This window comes from Schistocerca piceifrons, chromosome 4 (assembly GCF_021461385.2).
Source record: "Schistocerca piceifrons isolate TAMUIC-IGC-003096 chromosome 4, iqSchPice1.1, whole genome shotgun sequence".
Classification (NCBI taxonomy): Eukaryota; Metazoa; Arthropoda; class Insecta; order Orthoptera; family Acrididae; genus Schistocerca; species Schistocerca piceifrons.
Genome location: NC_060141.1, coordinates 270,766,222 through 270,786,601, shown reverse-complemented (window position 1 = coordinate 270,786,601; position 20,380 = coordinate 270,766,222).

Below are 20,380 nucleotides of genomic sequence, written 5' to 3'. Positions count from 1 at the left end.
TGACAGGTGAGGTACGAGCGGCAGCAACTTGAAATTAGTGGAGGTTGAGGCCTGATGGGTAACGGGAAGAGAGAATATATTGAAGGACAAGTTCCCATGTCCATAGTTCTGATAGGTTGGTGTCAGTGGGAAGTATCCAGATAACCCGGACGGTGTAACACTGTGCCAAGATGTGCTAGCCGTGCACCAAGGCATGTTTAGCCTTCATACTGTCCATTTGCATGAACTGCCACAGGCAGACAGTGTTTGTTGGTAATGAGGATCACCCTGTGGCTAAACATACCTTGGTGCACGGCCAGCACATCTTGGCACAGTGTTACACCGTCCGGGATATCTGGATACTTCCCGCTGACACCAACCTATCAGAACTCCGAAGATGGGAACTTGCCCTTCAATATATTCTCTCTTCCCGTTACCCACCAGGCCTCAACCTCCGCTAATTACAAGTTGCTGCCGCTCGTACCTCACCTGTCATTCAACAAAATCTTTGCCTCTGTACTTCTGTCTCGACTGACATCTCTGCCCAACCTCTTTGCATTTACATATGTCTGCTTGTGTCTGTGTATGTGTGGATGGATATGTGTGTGTGTGCGAGTGTATACCTGTCCTTTTTTCCCCCAAAGGTAAGTCTTTCCGCTCCCGGGATTGGAATGACTCCTTACCCTCTCCCTTAAAACCCACATCCTTTCGTCTTTCCCTCTCCTTCCTTCCTTCCTGATGAAGAAACCTTGGGTTGTGAAAGCTTGAAATTTCTGTGTTTGTTTGTGTGTTTTTTATTGTGTCTATCTACCAGCACTTTCCTGTTTGGTAAGTCACGGCATCTTTGTTTTTTTATATATATTTTTCCCACGTGGAATTTTTCCCTCATATATATATATATATATATATATATATATATATATATATATATATATATATATATATATATATATATATAAAATAGAAGGAAACATTCCACGTGGGAAAAATTATATATAAAAACAAAGATGAGGTGACTTACCGAACGAAAGCGCTGGCAGGTCGATAGACACACAAACAAACACAAACATACACACAAAATTCAAGCTTTCGCAACAAACTGTTGCCTCATCAGGAAAGAGGGAAGGAGAGGGGAAGACGAAAGGAAGTGGGTTTTAAGGGAGAGGGTAAGGAGTCATTCCAATCCTGGGAGCGGAAAGACTTACCTTTGGGGGAAAAAAGGACAGGTATACACTCGCACACACGCACATATCCATCCACACATACAGCCACAAGCAGACGTCAATTGTGGCTGTATGTGTGGATGGATATGTGCGTGTGTGCGAGTGTATACCTGTCCTTTTTTCCCCCAAAGGTAAGTCTTTCCGCTCCCGGGATTGGAATGACTCCTTACCCTCTCCCTTAAAACCCACTTCCTTTCGTCTTCCCCTCTCCTTCCCTCTTTCCTGATGAGGCAACAGTTTGTTGCGAAAGCTTGAATTTTGTGTGTATGTTTGTGTTTGTTTGTGTGTCTATCGACCTGCCAGCTATATATATATATATATATATATATATATATATATATATATATATATATATATATATATATATAAAAAATAGAGGGAAACAATCCACGTAGGAAAAATATATCTAAAAACAAAGATGATGTGACTTACCAAATGAAAGTGCTGGCAGGTCGACAGACACACAAACAAACACAAACATACACACAAAATTCAAGCTTTCGCAACAAACTGTTGCCTCATCAGGAAAGAGGGAAGGAGAGGGAAAGACAAAAGGATGTGGGTTTTACGGGAGAGGGTAAGGAGTCATTCCAATCCCGGGAGCGGAAAGACTTACCTTAGGGGGGAAAAAAAGGAAAAAAGGACAGGTATACACTCACACACACACACACATATCCATCCACACATATACAGATACAAGCAGATATATATATATATATATATATATATATATATATATATATATATATATATATATATAAAAAAAACCAAAGATGAGGTGACTTACCGAACAAAAGCGCTGGCAGGTCGATAGACACACAAACAAACACAAACATACACACAAAATTCAAGCTTTCGCAACAAACTGTTGCCTCATCAGGAAAGAGGGAAGGAGAGGGGAAGACGAAAGGAAGTGGGTTTTAAGGGAGAGGGTAAGGAGTCATTCCAATCCCGGGAGCGGAAAGACTTACCTTAGGGGGAAAAAAGGACAGGTATACACTCGCACACATGCACATATCCATCCACACATACAGACACAAGCAGACATATTTAAAGACAAAGAGTTTGGGCAGAGGTGTCAGTCGAGGCAGAAGTGTAGAGGCAAAGAAGTTGTTGAAAGACAGGTGAGGTATGAGTGGCGGCAACTTGAAATTAGCGGAGATTGAGGCCTGGCGGATGACGAGAAGAGAGGATATACTGAAGGGCAAGTTCCCATCTCCGGAGCTCGGATAGGTTGGTGTTGGTGGGAAGTATCCAGATAACCCGGACGGTGTAACACTGAGCCAAGATGTGCTGGCTGTGCACCAAGGCATGTTTAGCCACAGGGTGATCCTCATTACCAACAAACACTGTCTGCCTGTGTCCATTCATGCGAATGGACAGTTTGTTGCTGGTCATTCCCACATAGAATGCATCACAGTGTAGGCAGGTCAGTTGGTAAATCACGTGGGTGCTTTCACACGTGGCTCTGCCTCTGATCGTGTACACCTTCCGGGTTACAGGACTGGAGTAGGTGGTGGTGGGAGGGTGCATGGGACAGGTTTTGCATCGGGGGCGGTTACAAGGATAGGAGCCAGACGGTAGGGAAGGTGGTTTGGGGATTTCATAGGGATGAACTAACAGGTTACGAAGGTTAGGTGGACGGCGGAAAGACACTCTTGGCGGAGTGGGGAGGATTTCATGAAGGATATATATATATCAGTCTCTGGCAGCTGAAGCCAGACTATGTGGAACAGAGGGCTGTGTAGTGCTGGAATGGGAACAGGAAAGGTGCTACATGGGTAAAGAGATTGTCTAATAAAGGTTGAGGCCAGGAGGGTTATGGGAATGTAGGATATATTGCAGGGAGAGTTCCCACCTGTTCAATTCATAAAAGCTGATGTTCGTGGGAAGTTTCCAGATGGCACAGGCTGTGAATCAGTCACTGAAATTAAGAATGTCATGTTGGGCCATGTGCTCAGCAACAGCTGTTTTTTGGCCACTGTTTGTTGGTGGCCATTCAAGTGGACAGACAGCTTGTTGGTTGACATGCCCACATATAATGCAGCCCGGTGGTTGCAGCTTAGCTTGTAGATCACATGACTGGTTTCACAGGTAGCCCGGCCATTGATGGGATAGGTGATACTTGTGACCAGACTGGATTAGGTGATGGTGGGAGGATGTATGGGACAGGTCTTGCAACTAGATCTATTACAGGGATCTGAGCCATGAGGCAAAGGATTGGGAGCAGAGATAGTGTAGAGATGGATGAGGATATTGTGTAGGTTTGGTGGGCAGCCTCGTTGGCTGAAAGCTTATTGTGTGACAGTCTTTTTGTTGTGCCTATCTACAACTCAGCATCTCTGCTATATGGTGTGTAGCAACTATCCTTTCCATAATATTGTTACATTCCATCCTGGATTTTCCACTGTTTCAAATGTACCCTGGCTTTAATTTCATTTGGTGCATTTGTTATGAAGGAACTCATTGCCATTCTTTTTGCATCCATTCTTTTTGCTTCTTTTAGAACTTTAGTTAAAATCTTTTCATAATTCTTAAAAAAGGTACCAAATTCTGGAAGTGTGGTGTGCTATCTAGATATTTCATGAAGTAGTCTTATTTTCTTCACTGACATTTACATCCCTGTTGTGATCCATTTTATTTTCAAATCCCTTTTTGTGACTGTATTTTTATGAAGTGGACGGCAAAGTTCAAAATAACAGCTAAATCTGTTTAAGAAGTTGTTGAAATTATCATTTATGTTTTTACATTCATAGATATCCTCCCAAGTTTTTTTACTCAGACAGTGAAGGAAATGTTGTATGTTCTGGTCATTATACTTCATAGATGCAGTTGTTAGGCATTAGGTTGAACCAAACTGTTTTTCTACTCTTACATTAATATCTTGGGCTGTGTGGTCTCCAAAACTTTTATTGAAGGATTATGTTGAATATTTCAAAGATACATTTATAAATATTTGATTAAGGTTTGTGGCCAAGGTTTTCGGATGTGTTGGTGTTTTTATAGCAGCCTTTGAATTGAAAGAAGCTAAGAGGTTCGGCAAAACAGATTTTTGCTTGGACTCACTTGCAAAGTGAATATTGAAATCACCGTATATAACTACTTTTCTATTTCTGTATGTAGTCTTGTGTAAAATATTTTCAATGGTCTTTAACAAGATGTTAATATCACCAGCTGGTGCCCTGTATGGGCAAATTACATCTATTTTTCATTAGTGATTGCAGTTCCAGTTACCTCAATAACTTTCTCTATGGATAATTTTTCTGAGTAAGATATCTGTTTAAAATTTATACCATTCTTAACATAAATGCAACTCCTACAATGTGTACACAATTTCCTACAAAAATATCTACCAAATACAAAATTTGGAAGGGATAACATATGAAATTTCTCTTTGTCAAGCCAATTTTCAGTAAAACATAATACAGAAGTGTTTTTCATGTCATTTTCTAACAAAATATGAAATTCGTTTAGTTTTTTGCATAGCAATTGTACATTTTGATGAAATACTGTCATATCTGGACGTAAATCTGAGTTTTGAAACTTACAGTCCTTAGTAATTATATTTATATCCGTATTTCAGTCTGGAAAATATTTTTTATCTTCAGTTGTCACATGCAGACAGCTTGTGGGGAAAGTAATGGATCAAGAGTATCTTTCTTCATGTTATGACTCAATCTTTGAAGCACTCAACTTCTGGTGTTGTTTGGGGCACTGTTTCTGCACATCTACATCTACATTTATACTCCGCAAGCCACCCAACAGTATATGGCGGAGGGCACTTTATATGTCACTGTCATTACTTCCCTTTCCTGTTCCAATCGCGTATGGTTCGCGGGAAGAACGACTACTGGAAAGCCTCCATGTGCACTCGAATCTCTCTAATTTTACATTTGTGACCTCCTCGGGAGGTATAAGTAGGGGGAAGCAATATATTCAATACCTCATCCAGAAACGCACCCTCTCGAAACCTGGACAGCAAGCTACACCACGATGCAGAGCGCCTCTCTTGCAGAGTCTGCCACTTGAGTTTGCTAAACATCTCCGTAACGCTGTCACGCTTACCAAATAACCCTGTGACGAAACGTGCTACTGTTCTTTGGATCTTCTCTATCTCCTCTGTCAACCCGACCTGGTATGGATCCCACACTGATGAGCAATACTCAAGTACAGGTCGAAAAAGTGTTTTGTAAGCCACCTCCTTTGTTGATGGACTACATTTTCTAAGGACTCTCCCAATGAATCTCAACCTGGCACCCGTCTTACCAACAATTAATTTTATATGATCATTCCACTTAAAATCGTTCGGTACGCATACTCCCAGAAATTTTACAGAAGTAACTGCTACCAGTGTTTGTTCCACTATCATGTAATCACACAATAAAGGATCCTTCTTTCTATGTACTTGCAATACATTACATTTGTCTATGTTAAGGGTCAGTTGCCACTCCCTGCACCAAGTGCCTATCTGCTGCAGATCTTCCTGCATTTTGATGCAATTTTCTAATGCTGCAACTTTTCTGTATACTACAGCATCATCCGTGAAAAGGTGCATGGAACTTCTGACACTATCTATTAGGTCATTTATATATATTGTGAAAAGCATTGGTCCCCTAACACTCCAGTGTGGCACGCCAGAGGTTATTTTAACGTCTGTAGACGTCTCTCCATTGAGAACAACATGCTGCGTTCTGTTTGCTAAAAACTCTTCAATCCAGCCACACAGCTGGTCTGATATTCCGTAGATTCTTACTTTGTTTATCAGGCGACAGTGCGGAACTGTATCGAATGCCTTCAGGAAGTCAAGGAAAATGGCATCACTTGGTGTAGTTGGTACAACGGATCAACAGCATTACAAGAAAGTTCTGGAAAAGATCTCCTGCCTCCATTGGAGTGATGGTTTCCTGGTGATGATTTTTTTCATGCACAATGGAACCTCGTATCATAGCACCAAGTCAATCACACAATTCTTGGCTGAAAATTGTGTAAAAACGTTATCATAGGCTGTGAATAGCACAGTAGACAGTCTGTGGGTACTTATGAAGCAAACATAAAAGAAAATCACATTACAACAAATGTGAAACTCATTATCTTACAGAAATATGGCACTCTGATATAGAAATCAAGAATATTTGCCCAGCTGTAGTAGGAAGGACACCAACCCGAACTGCAGTGCTGATAAAGCCAAAATTCATGTACAAAACTATTAATGCAACATTTAACTGTAAAAAAGAGTATGTAACACAAAACTGATCTTTTTAACAAATATTCTGCTTGAGTCAAATAATACTCATTCCTCTATACCTTTTCAGGAAACCAAGAGGACTTCAATAAAAGCAGATCCATTGACTGCAACTTGTGTTTTTTAATGTAGGCTTAATCACAGAGGGTGACAATTGCCATTGCGTGGAACACTTGTAGATAAGCTTTTGAGGCTACTGATCACAGCATCTGGTTGAGTAAACTGAAATGTTTAAGCATTAAGGGACCAAAATATGTGTGATCAAGGTTGTATCTAGAGAACAGAAAACATGTCATTGAACTTACATAGCAAGATAGGATGGTACCAATGAAGTATGAAAGTGGTTGCCACAGGATTAAGTAATAAAAAAATGGCTCTTCTCCGCCTCAACCACAGTCACTATTTCTGCAACTTGTTCACATTCCCTTCATAGTCCTTAGTTGGCAGAAACTGGATCCTGGCCAGGCAGACTCTCCTACTGTATTAAAGCAAAGCCCCAGTTCTATCAATGGATGACTGAACTAAATCTGAAGGAGGTGACAAAAGTTCAGTAAGCTCCTAAAGGAGGAATATTAATAACTGAAAGAAGGGACTCAAGGCACTGAAACTTTAAAGAACCTATATGTGAAGAAATCCCAATAATGAAAAGAGATTGAAGAAGATGCAGTCCTCCAGGCAAATATATTTCACTCAATGGTTTCCAACTTCTGCCAACAAATAAAGCTGTTCATTAATAATAGCTGTGTACTCCACTGTTAAATCTTTACATTTTTAATGCCATATTTTTTTAGAAGTATAATGAACATTGATAAAAATGTCTGAAAATCAGAAAATTTTTTTAGAAAAATTGTTAAAAATAGGACATGTAATTTAAATTGACTGAATGAATCAAATATCAATGTATCACTATTATTATTACTAAGTCAAAATCATTCACTGGCCATGGCCACACAGACTGTGTCACATCTTACTGATTATATATGAAAACCACTACTAAAACTAAGATAACAGACAAGAAGCATTACACAACACTGAAGTTATAAACAATGGTTATAAACAACCATTTACAGATGTTTAATGTTTCCAGTTTGTGGCTTCACATGTGATGGTATCATGAAGATCACTCTACAGTTCCACTTGTAGAGAAAAATTCATTTACAGACTATAGTGTCTGTTGTTTGAGCACACACAACAGTCTAACTCTGAACATCCTCAGTGGAAATATTCAAACACCTGGTAGTGGGTAGTCGAACATCAAGCGCTGCTGTGGGAAAACTGTCCAGTGTCTTACTTAGCAAGAGGTTACAATATCAATGTCGACCTTATTTTGTGTGTTGTAGTTATGAATCTCCAGTCTCTTGTGGAAGGAGCCTTGATTTTCTTTTATATAGCCAAGAGAATTGTGAACATACTGGCTAAATGTTATCATTATTTTTAAGTGCTTGAAAATGGGTCTACAATGGTCAAAATTTTTAGTGGAAGATATTGTTCTTACAAGCTTCTTTTGTAGGAACTACATGTTTTTACTTTCAGCAGAGTGTCCCCACAGCAGCAGTCTATATGTGATGTGGCCGTGAAACAGTGTATCACACATTGTGATTAAGTACTGATCTGTTATCACATATCTGAGCTTCTTGAGGAGGTAAATTGCCCTTGAGAGCTTAGAACATACATGTGCAGTGTGTTCACTCCACATCAGCTTATTATCAATTGTCTTTTGCCAATTGTCAATTGGTCTTTCCTTCTCATCCTATCCATTAAGTTTCCCCTGATCCAGGGTTCTGGGCAACTTTTGCAACTCTACCCCTTTTCCCAAACCTCTTCAGTTCCTTTCCCTTCACCCATCTTCCTTCCCCTTCAACCATTCTGCAAGAAGAAGCAGACATTGGCTCTGAAAGCTTGCATAAGTGAAACATTTTTTTATATGTGTGTTCTCCTGCTGCCATTTAGTGAGTAATTTTTTTTTATCTATCCAATTACATTTTACTATCAGCTGTGATTCCCAGGAGCTTGACACTATCAACGTTTGCTATGGATTCACAGTCACCAAGGTAGCATAATATTTTCTGGGTTATATCTTCATTTAATTCCAGTTTATTTGCTTTGGACCACTTTTTGTCTACTTCAGACAAAATTTCAGCATCCTTTAGTGCCTCAGCTGAATTTATAACCTTAGTCATTAATGTTGTATGGTCTGCAAAGAGCAGGGTATGACCATCACAACTTAAGTTGTTGACAAATATTAAAAAGCGCAGAGAGCCGAATACAGAGCCCTATGGTATCCCATGTTCGAGTGCCATTTCATGAGACATCACTCCCTTGATACAAACACTCTGCTACCTGTCTCATAGGCAAAATGACAGAGTCTCAAAAAGACACCCTTTACATTATAAGATTTATTTTTCTGACAATATCTTATGACAGATGTAATCAAATTCCTTGGCTAGATCACAAAGAATTAATACCATGCAGTTCTTTTATTACAATTTCAATCACTTTTGCTAGTATAGGTGTTATAGAAGCTGACCTAGAATTGATGGACTGTTGGAATCACACTGGTCCTGTCTTTCCCAATTTTAAGAAGTCTGGAAAAGTACCCACCTCAAGGCATTGGTTAATGACAGCAGCCAAAGGTTCAGCAATACCAGATACAGTATCCTTCAGAACAGCACCTGACATGCCATATATATCTGTGCTAGCAGAGTGTTTACTACTTTTTGCAATTTTTACTTTGTCCTCTGGAAGCACTTTCCTCCACCTGGTCAAGGTACAACAATTGCTTCTGCCTATAATATCAATTTCTAAATCTGGTATTTGAGCTACATTATTCTCAATAACATTAATAAACTGTTTGTTAAAGTCATCAGGGCTCCAAGACTTTATTGCGGCAAAGGGGGTTAACCAGTTCCCAGTCCGCTTTGGATGGGTTGAGATCTTCAGATATGACCTTAACATTACATACCGTCTTGGCTGCTCTACTTCTTCCTGTAGATTCTTTTAGCTTTTACATAATATGAGTGAAACACATCTTTGGCCCTGGCATCTGTTGCTGTTTTAACTGGGTCATTTAGCAGCAAACCAACACACTTTATGTTTTCCAGCTTGGGAAGAGACCATGATTTGTCTATCCCTATTTTTTTTCTATTTTGTTGTTTATCTACAGGATTATTTATCAAAGCTCAGAGCAGTGAGGTCCAACTGCAGGAATTAGCAATCTCTGTTGGGATGTGTAATGAGGGTATGGAGGAGGCATGGGTGCCTCAATGCCTGGAGATGGCAGTGGCTGCCATGTGTGTGTGTGTGTGTGTGTGTGTGTGTGTGTGTGTGTGTGTGTCTGTGTGTGTGTGTGTGTGTGTGTGTGTGTTTGAGTGAGTTGTTTGTGTATGAATGTATGCAGGTTTTTCTAAATCTAATGAAGGACTTTGTTCAATAGCTTAATCTACTTTTAAATGTGTCTCTCTGACACTCAATGCCTCCTCTGTGTGGTGGGTAGGAATCCATTCAAACCCACATTGCTGTTATTCCATCCCAGATTTTCCACTGTTTAAATAATCTGGAATGAATGATGAATATAACAATCCGATTAGCTACTTGTTTGTAACCAAGGACTCCAATGGAGTATATTTTACAAACAGTTGTAAAACTCTTGACATCTGGAAGGGTCATATTCAAGAACTATATGGCAGAAAGAACACACCATAAGTAAATTGAAAATTTTGTTTGATTAATGATTGAATAAATCATGTACAGTTACCAATTTTTAATTTCATAACACAAAATAGGAAGTGTTCATAAAATATCACAAAATTTTGTATCATCTTTGTTTCCATGTGGAAACACTGTTAATTCAAGGGCAACTGTTGTCAAAAAAAACTTACAATTACTTAATGTGAGCAAGATACCAGAACTGACTTTTTTATTTAACTAATGATCACATGTAACACTAGTGTGTCTGAGTCAATGTGAAACTGAGAAATCAAACTGTCTTTCCCAGTTTCTTTATGTGACACTCTCCCCTCCACCTCCCCAATTCCCCCCTCATGATGCTGTACCAATCAATACAACACTGCTGTTCATGCACTCAGATAAAATTTGCAATGAATTGATTTCAAACACCATGCAGCTATGAAAATTTAGGTTTAATCTGATATCTAAAAGCTATTTAAGGTGAAAAACCAGATGATTCATTTAATAAGACCATGGTCGGTTCCTTCCTTTTCCCCTGCCAAACTGAAGTAGTACTCCATTTCCAATGCCAATGAAACATTAAAATACAACCTTCCTTCCTTTTATTTCTGTTCCAGCAGTATTCCTCTTCAAACATTGGGTTCTAAATAACTGAACTCAATATCATATAGTGAAGGTAAGGCACAAAATAATACATCTCTTGATTTTGCTATTTGCAACATAATAAAACTTACATCATAGCCTGAAAGATTTGCAGAAGTTGATGGGACTTGCCACCCAAGCAGCAAGCTGTCAGCTCCTATTTTTCGCACAATCTTGAAATCACCTGGGCAAGTACATGTTGTAATAGGTACTTGTAGAGATAATGGTGCTGTAGCTACACATGCACGTTCTTCTTTTGCAGGAGGAAGAGACAAAGCCATTGATGTGGGCTTGGAATCCCCAGAGCATGAACATGGACCAGTAGGCCCAGGAGTGAGTTGTGGAAACTGTGCCTATTAAACAGAATAAACAACATGTTTAGTAAATTTAATTGCATTGACTTGAAATTAACACATTAAGAAATTTTATGAACACATATTTGTAATGATATACACACTGCATTACAAATTGTTATGTAGAATTTTTCTGTACATCAGAATCCACTGCGTTAGCTATTGAATATCTTTTTTATTTCTGTAATTCTCTGTTTTTTTTTTTTTTCTCTCCCCCAAATTAAACTGCATCCATTTCTACAACTAACACTGGAGTTACTGTCAGTGCATATTGAAGAGTATGATTATTTCCAAAACCACACATGCACTCAACTCTTTCACTACCATGAATGCATTTAGATGCAGCATTGTATTTTCCCACGGGTGCTGTGGTTGTCTTAACACTCATCAGTTAAGGTTGTTTAGTTGCAATATTACGGATACTGTTTTCTCATTATTCTGTTCTACACAACATTGCAGCACTGTGAAGAAAATGACACATTGCAGCACTGTGAAGAAAATGACATATCATTACATTTACAAAGAGAAAGAAATCCTAGAAGCAGTTGGAATGACAGTTAAAACTGATCTTTTGTATCAAATCATAAATTGTAGTGAATCTTCTACAGAATCTCAAAGTAACAATCTTGGACCATACACTTCAGCATGCACAGCACATCACACTATTCCTCCTTCTGTGCCAGCAGTTTACGAGTTCTTCAGAGTCTGAAATAGATGCTAAAATCCTTGGGAATTGAGCATGCTTCGGCAACATATTTTATTGACAAAACATATTTACCAATTTTCAGAAGTATTTTATGATGTAACTTCCACATGAAAATATCATGTAGGTAGTTGTCATATTTGGTGATATTTGACTTATTGATGTTTATAGTAAATTAAACCAATCAATTACACTCAGACATCAAGGCAAATATGCAGGACTCAGCAAATTCTTGGTTGCACAAGCAGAGAGATACAGAATTTGACAAACTTTATTGTTTCACAAATTGTTTTCTTCTCATAGTTGAAGCCAAAAGTTATGTTGGCTCAGAGATGTGCTTTTGAACTTTCAATTTTCTATGAAAGTATGGTCCAACTGTCTGTTACGTTATTATTGAGAATGCTTCACATCTCTGTCAACTCTACCAGTACTGGAGGGGACAGATCATTCAAAACTACGACAAGTTTGTGAGCAATGCCATACCGAATTTTATTTTCAGTAAACACTCTTAAGTGAAAAAGGACATTTTGATATTTTCTGTTACACAATTTTTTCATTGAAATGAAGTATTTTTTAAGGTTAACAACTGGTATTCAAGAGCTGACATAATTTTCTGATTTCACAACCACAGAACCATAAAATTTGGTAGGATATGTATGAAAGAATGCATCATATCAAAACTACAGAAGAAACCAAATCCAAAAGATAACCTTTTATGTCAACTGATATGCCTCTTGTGAGTAAAGCTGCACAACATAAGAGAAGCATGCATGTTGAATACCTACAGCACCACAGATAGGATTAAGATGAAAAAGATTGACAGAAAGCCTAGTAAAAAAAGAAAATCTAGATATTGCAAGAAAATATCTGTCAAGAGCAACACAAGAAAACCAGTGATTTTGACTGTCTGTAGCATTACAGAAACACTTGAGATGGAAAATATGGATATACTGCACGGCATGACAATCAAGCTAAGAAATGCAAGATAATCATGGACATTGACATCTGCAGCATCAAAGATATATCTGAGATGGAAAATCAGAAAGGAGAAATGATGAAAACAAGAAATTGCAATTTATTGATTAAATCTTGAGTATAGGTAAATAGCTCTCTATGACATGCCACAATCTCAGAGTGTCTAGGACTGTAAAATGATACATAAAGTTCATTTTTTACTTTCTGGTGCCATCTGCTTTTATTACTCAGTCTACCCATTGGACATTAATGGCAGAGTTTCTTCTACTTCTCTTAAGCGTTCCAATACACTCACGTTCAGAAAAAACAGAATGACTTAAATGACTAAAGGTAGGACATTCATATTCACAGGACATACACATTAGTATGTCCTACACAAATGATTAGCATTTCAGTCACCTTAGTTCAGCATGTATCCTGTTGACTAGTAGCCAAAGGGTCCGCCATTGTCTCTAAAATGTTCCATGCATGCTGGCATTGACACATATAGGGTGTGAATGATGTCCTATGGTATAAACATCCATGCTACAGTCACCTGGTTTCAAAGTTCATGTTTTATGGTCAGCATTGGATCACAGCACTGCACCTGTCATTTCGCCATCACCCATACTATTTCAATTGGCGACAAGTCTGGTGATCTGTCAGGCCAGGCAAAAGGCTGACATCCTATCACATTTAGCAACATGCAGTCATGCACTGACTTGCTGAAAAATGGCATCTAGAGTGTTGTGCAAAAAAGGTATGCCTGTGGGTCAGAGGATGTCATTCACCTAGGCCACACTGTTCACAGTACCCCCTACAAGCACCAACTGTGATTTGTGGTTGTACTCATGCCATAAGGCCTTGAGTTGGCACTGCATACCTTGTGTGAATGCTATCACTGTGATGCCGCTCTCCCTGTCTGTGGTGAAGCAAAATGCGACCATCGTTTTCAAACAAACAGAACCTGAATTCATTCGAAAACTCCTATCTGGTGCCAGTCCATACACCACCGCTGTCTAGCATGTTTCTGCACATTCGTCAAAAGGTAGGCAGAAAAATGGACAATGCACAAGTAATCTGTACCATAATAAATGGCAATGCACTGTCACCCCTGGCAGTGTATGATCTATTACACTGTTCCACTGGAGCCAAGGAGGGTGCAGATCTGTCCAGCAGTTCCATTAGGATGAGTTGTCAATCTTCTCGGGGAGTGATGTGGGTGGGCAACATGACCCATCTCGTCATGTTCTACAGCCTTCTGTGAGCCATTCTGCACACACATGTTGCATTGCCAAAACACTTGGTCTTACATGAGCAGCAATTTCCCAGATGAATGCATCACATTCTCTCATACCAATAATGCACCCTCTTTCAAAACTCACTGATTTGACAGTACGGTTAGCACATACATCTGCAAGGCATCCTGAATATCTGCTCAAGTCACACTGATCCATTTCCTTCGATGTATTGCGATAATGAGAGCCACAGGCACATTTTACTGGTGGATGGTGTTGTGCCAGGATTATCGATGTTGATCAAACCTGTGAGCCACCGTCGTTCAAATACTAATCATTTCTGCAGGACATACTAATGTACAAGTCCTGTGGATGCAAACGGACTCTCTAGTTGTTCAAGGTGCTCTGTTTTTTCTGAACAGGAGTGTAAAAACTTTTGTAACAGAAGAGAGAAAAGCTATTCTGATGATACGACTCATTTACATTTTATTGAAGTAAATTTTTCAAATATGTTTGAAAGAAAATATGTCAAGAAATGTGCTAATGCATAGGTTCACAGTACTCTCAAATCAGAATGTACGCCAAGAAACCAGGTATGAACACAGCCCACCATAATGCCTTTACTCTATTGGTAACTTGTGTCAGTTATCATCAACTGTACAGGAAAAATGACAAAAATGCTTGCCTCTTTTATGAACCTAGTGGTGTCAGACACTATCTATTTGAGTGAGTCTCCCATAATCACCACATCATCGGCAAAGGCCAAGATTGTGTCAGTTCCAATCATATCCATCTCCCTGTCATTACCAATTTCATGTCATGCCTTTTCCAATGCTATGTTGAATAGCACTGGGGACAAAGGATCTCCTTGTCTCAAACCATGTTGGACAGTGAAAGGCTCTGACATTTTGTTTCCAAACCATACTTGGCAGCTTGTATCTGTGTAACATGCTTCAGTCACTTTGATTTATTTGCTTATGATGTTTAACTCCTGCATTATCCTCCATACTACCATCCGATTAATACTGTCATAGGCCTGTCAGAAATCTATAAATATGAGGAGTAATTCTCTATCAAATTCATAGTACTTTTCCATTAGCTGTCATAGCATAAAGATGTGATCTATGGTTGAGCGATATGCCATGAATCCATATTGATATGATCCTATGATCTCCTCTGCTCCTGTAGAGCAGGTTACAGGCAACTACGTGACAGGTTAGTTAAGACTTTATAACCTATGTCAAGCAGCAAGATTCCTTGATAATTTTCTACTTTTATGGCATCTCCTTTTTTAAGAAATTGGCATAAAGTTGCTCCTTGGGCAGCATGCAGCAGATGCAGTTCAACGGGAGAAATCCCTATATCATGGCAGATGCTCCTTAGATATACCAATGTCATACTGAGGCATACTGTGGCATGAACATGCAAGAGAACAATGTACAAGGAGAACAAATGAATGAAAGTAATGTAAAACTGTTAGTATGAGCTTAGCTACTGATCAAACTAGATGTTTGTACTCACTTTTACATCGTACAAGTTTGTTGCAATTCAAAAATACAGGAATCGTTTAATTTATTGAGGATCAGAAGATAAATAAACAATAGATCATTATGATAAAAAGGTATTCTTACTACACAAAATGTTGAAAATCAAAGCTGTAATAATCAGAGAAATAAAATAAAAGGAGAAGACTTTGTTGGATATTACACAGTTGTTGGTTTCAAAAATTCAGAGAGGAGAAGAGATTTCCTGAAAAGCAAACACTGATCATTTTAACTTTGACTTTAATGCTCAGAATCACCTTTTTCAATATCCCAATGTTTGCCAGAATTTATCTCATTTTTCCAACTTGGTCATTATCCAAGATAAGTTGGAGAAAGTACTATTTTTTTTACCTATATTGGAAGAGTCCCTCTCAGTATTCTGAGAGTAAGTCCAAATAATGATTATGATGTTCAGTGATCCTCTTGTAGCATTTTGTATTATTTTTTCGAATTTCTTTGATGCTAACTAAATTTTCAAGTGAGTGTGCAACTCATTTTTTAATCTTCCTCATCTCTGACACTAATACTACTTAGTAACAATCCCAGACTGATAAAACTGTTCAAGAAAAATCACACAAGGTTTTTGTAAGCAACCTTTCTTCATAGGTGAATTACATTTCCTTAGCTACTTTCTGATAAATCTCAATTCTAGCACATGCCTTCGCCATGGCTAGATTTGTGTGGTAGTTACATCTTAAACACGTGAAAGAGATACTCTCAGATAAGTGATGATTGTGACTGGTTCCAATGTTTGCTGATCATATAGTGAAATGATGTTGGATCTTTTCATATTTTTGTAACCATTACATAGCATTTATTTATGCTCATCAACAGCTGCAGTCTTTATACCAACCACTGATCAAGTTTTCTGGCTATTTTTATCAGTTTTCTAAGAATGTGATTTCGATGCGATTTATGTTACATGATCTGAACCTTCTTTCAGTCTTTTGACTGCTTTGCAATCCATTTATACACTAAGTGTACAAAAATATACTAAAAATATATCAATGAAAATAATCATTTTTGAAAATACGATGTAATTAAGTTGATAAAAAAATCTGTTCACCAAGTGGCAGCAAGAGAACACATATAAAAGGGCATTTAAATTTAAGATTACCGAGCCAAAAACTCCTCCTCTTGTCAGAAGGGTTGAAGAGGAAGGAGTAGATGTGACAGAAAATGACTGGCAAGGTTAAGGAAATGGGAAGATTTCAGAAAAGTCACCCAGATCCCAAGTCAGGGGACACTTACTGGACAGGCAGAGAAGTAGTTTAATATTACTGCATAGACAACTATGTAAATAATCTGCATATTGCCACATTTTTCTTTGACACAGTATCTACACTCCTGGAAATTGAAATAAGAACACCGTGAATTCATTGTCCCAGGAAGGGAAAACTTTATTGACACATTCCTGGGGTCAGATACATCACATGATCACACTGACAGAACCACAGGCACATAGACACAGGCAACAGAGCATGCACAATGTCGGCACTAGTACAGTGTATATCCACCTTTCGCAGCAATGCAGGCTGCTATTCTCCCATGGAGACGATCGTAGAGATGCTGGATGTAGTCCTGTGGAACGGCTTGCCATGCCATTTCCACCTGGCACCTCAGTTGGACCAGCGTTCGTGCTGGACGTGCAGACCGCGTGAGACGACACTTCATCCAGTCCCAAACATGCTCAATGGGGGACAGATCCGGAGATCTTGCTGGCCAGGGTAGTTGACTTACACCTTCTAGAGCACGTTGGGTGGCACGGGATACATGCGGACGTGCATTGTCCTGTTGGAACAGCAAGTTCCCTTGCCGGTCTAGGAATGGTAGAACGATGGGTTCGATGACGGTTTGGATGTACCGTGCACTATTCAGTGTCCCCTCGACGATCACCAGTGGTGTACGGCCAGTGTAGGAGATCGCTCCCCACACCATGATGCTGGGTGTTGGCCCTGTGTGCCTCGGTCGTATGCAGTCCTGATTGTGGCGCTCACCTGCACGGCGCCAAACACGCATACGACCATCATTGGCACCAAGGCAGAAGCGACTCTCATCGCTGAAGACGACATGTCTCCATTCGTCCCTCCATTCACGCCTGTCGCGACACCACTGGAGGCGGGCTGCACGATGTTGAGGCGCGAGCGGAAGACGGCCTAACGGTGTGCGGGACCGTAGCCCAACTTCATGGAGATGGTTGCGAATGGTCCTCGCTGATACCCCAGGAGCAACAGTGTCCCTGATTTGTTGGGAAGTGGCAGTGCAGTCCCCTACGGCACTGCGTAGGATCCTACGGTCTTGGCGTGCATCCGTGCGTCGCTGCGGTCCGGTCCCAGGTCGACGGGTACGTGCACCTTCCGCCGACCACTGGCGACAACATCGATGTACTGTGGAGACCTCACGCCCCACGTGTTGAGCAATTCGGCAGTACGTCCACCCGGCCTCCCGCATGCCCACTATACGCCCTCACTCAAAGTCCGTCAACTGCACATACGGTTCACGTCCACGCTGTCGCGGCATGCTACCAGTGTTAAAGACTGCGATGGAGCTCCGTATGCCACGGCAAACTGGCTGACACTGACGGCGGCGGTGCACAAATGCTGCGCAGCTAGCGCCATTCGACGGCCAACACCGTGGTTCCTGGTGTGTCCGCTGTGCCGTGCGTGTGATCATTGCTTGTACAGCCCTCTCGCAGTGTCTGGAGCAAGTATGGTGGGTCTGACACACCGGTGTCAATGTGTTCTTTTTTCCATTTCCAGGAGTGTATAATCATAAACTGACTTATTCCATGTTGTAGCAAAAGACTGCCATTGCAATCCATAGAACTTAAAAATAGCTAACTAGCAGAAGAGAAATGTTCAATTTAAATTTTTGTTTACTCTAAAAAGAATTCTGCCATGATATCAATGTCCTTTTTACAACATAGAGAGTCTGTTCCCAATTTTAACTAACTTATCATATAAACAATGGAAAATCCAGGATGGAACAACAACAGTATTACCAAAGGAATAGACTGCTACTCACTAATAGGGGAGGCACTGAGTCATAGACTGGCACAATGAAAAACTGCTGAACGTATGTACGTGAATTGCGTATGTGTGATTGTATGTGTGTTTTCTATTTTTGACTAAGGCCTTTTCTCTCTGAAAGCTCATATGTTTAGCAGTCTTTTCATTGTGCCTGTTTGCTACTCAGTACTCCTCTTTGAGATAAGTGGCAATCTGTTCTTTTCATAATATTGTTATCAAATAAACAGTTATACTCCTTCCTCTTCTTGAGTAGAAACTAATAAGAAAAAAGGTCTTATTTTGAAAAAGCAGAGATCATCTATTGCATAACTTGATAAATTTTAGTCAACTAAGAAAGGGTACTTACTTCAGGTGTAAGGTACTCAACAACTTGTGATCGTGTGTAGTCTGGCTGAGGCAATTCTGGTGATGCAATTCGTGTTTTCAGCTCGTTCCATATGCCACTCTGGGCACGAGCTCGCAGCTCTTCCACCATAGCACCTATCATATGATCTTTAAGTTTACATTTGTCTTGAAGAGAGGAGATGGCAGCTTGTAGTTCTGAGGGAGATGGTCGAGCACCAGGCCCTATTGCAACAGGTTTTGTATAGTCTTCTTCAGCCACAACCATTTCAGGAAACTGTGATGGCTCCACACCCAATTTCCCTTCCAAACGTGTTTGTTGTTGCTGCAGTTGCGACAGCAGCGTCTTGATTTCGATGATTTCTTTTGACTTCATGAAAGGGAAAAATGAATATTTGTTAATTGCACACTGAAGTGATATTACTGCTACAAATATTGATGCTATCAATAAAATATTTATGACTTGTCTTTTGCTTTCTTCCTTAAAGAAAAGGATAAAGCAAATGCATAATTCTCTTTTGACATTAATTGCAGACGTATGACTGGTGTAAGAATAATTTACTTTGAAGCACTTTCTGCAACAGTGTTATGTTATAAATGAATTAATATGTTTCAACAATATGTACAATACACAGATTAGCATTTTAAGCATATAGTCGTATTATCTTAAAAAATTATTCTTTCCAGCTTGTGACAAAATGTGTATTTTAATTAGTGTAAAGCACTGTGATCAACAATTTCCAGCTGCACACTGTTTAACAAATACAAGCTTTAAAGAAAGGCAAAATCTTCGAACTCATACAATAATAGAAAGCAATTTCCCAGCCAAGCCATGAGCTCCTATCTCATTAAGATGATCTGTTAATCCTTAGTTCTCAGTAATATGATACTAATGATTTGATGCTTTGTCTGTGCAAGTGAATAAATGCAATTTGTGTTGAAAAAGTATGTCTACAGTTAGCATACTGTTACAATAAATGTTAACAGGACTGGAGGAGGAAGAACGGCCCCACTAGCAGGAAAACAAGGATGTACACTGATACATAAGGTGTTTTAATAAATCAAGGCAAAACGTGTATAGCAGCATTTACTCTGTTGAACACAGACATAATCTCAAAATGTTTAAAACAGGTAAGTATAAGTTCTACCAAAATTGTTATACATACACCACAAGGATTATATTGATGAGGAAATGAAAAGGAATTTTTTTTTTCAAAACATATGACACATTACATAAAAATCATATAACATGTAAAACAGAACTCATGGGAACAAACTCCCCAACCTAAATGGCACTTTAGCATGGGTGACAGCTGGAAAACTGATTCAAATTACAGTGCACAAGAAACACCAAGCAGGATAACCCTTCCCTGTTGTCCATCAACATGCATGAAAGTAGTTCTAGTTTCTTTTCGGTCCAATGCCTGTACACATCCCTGTGAAC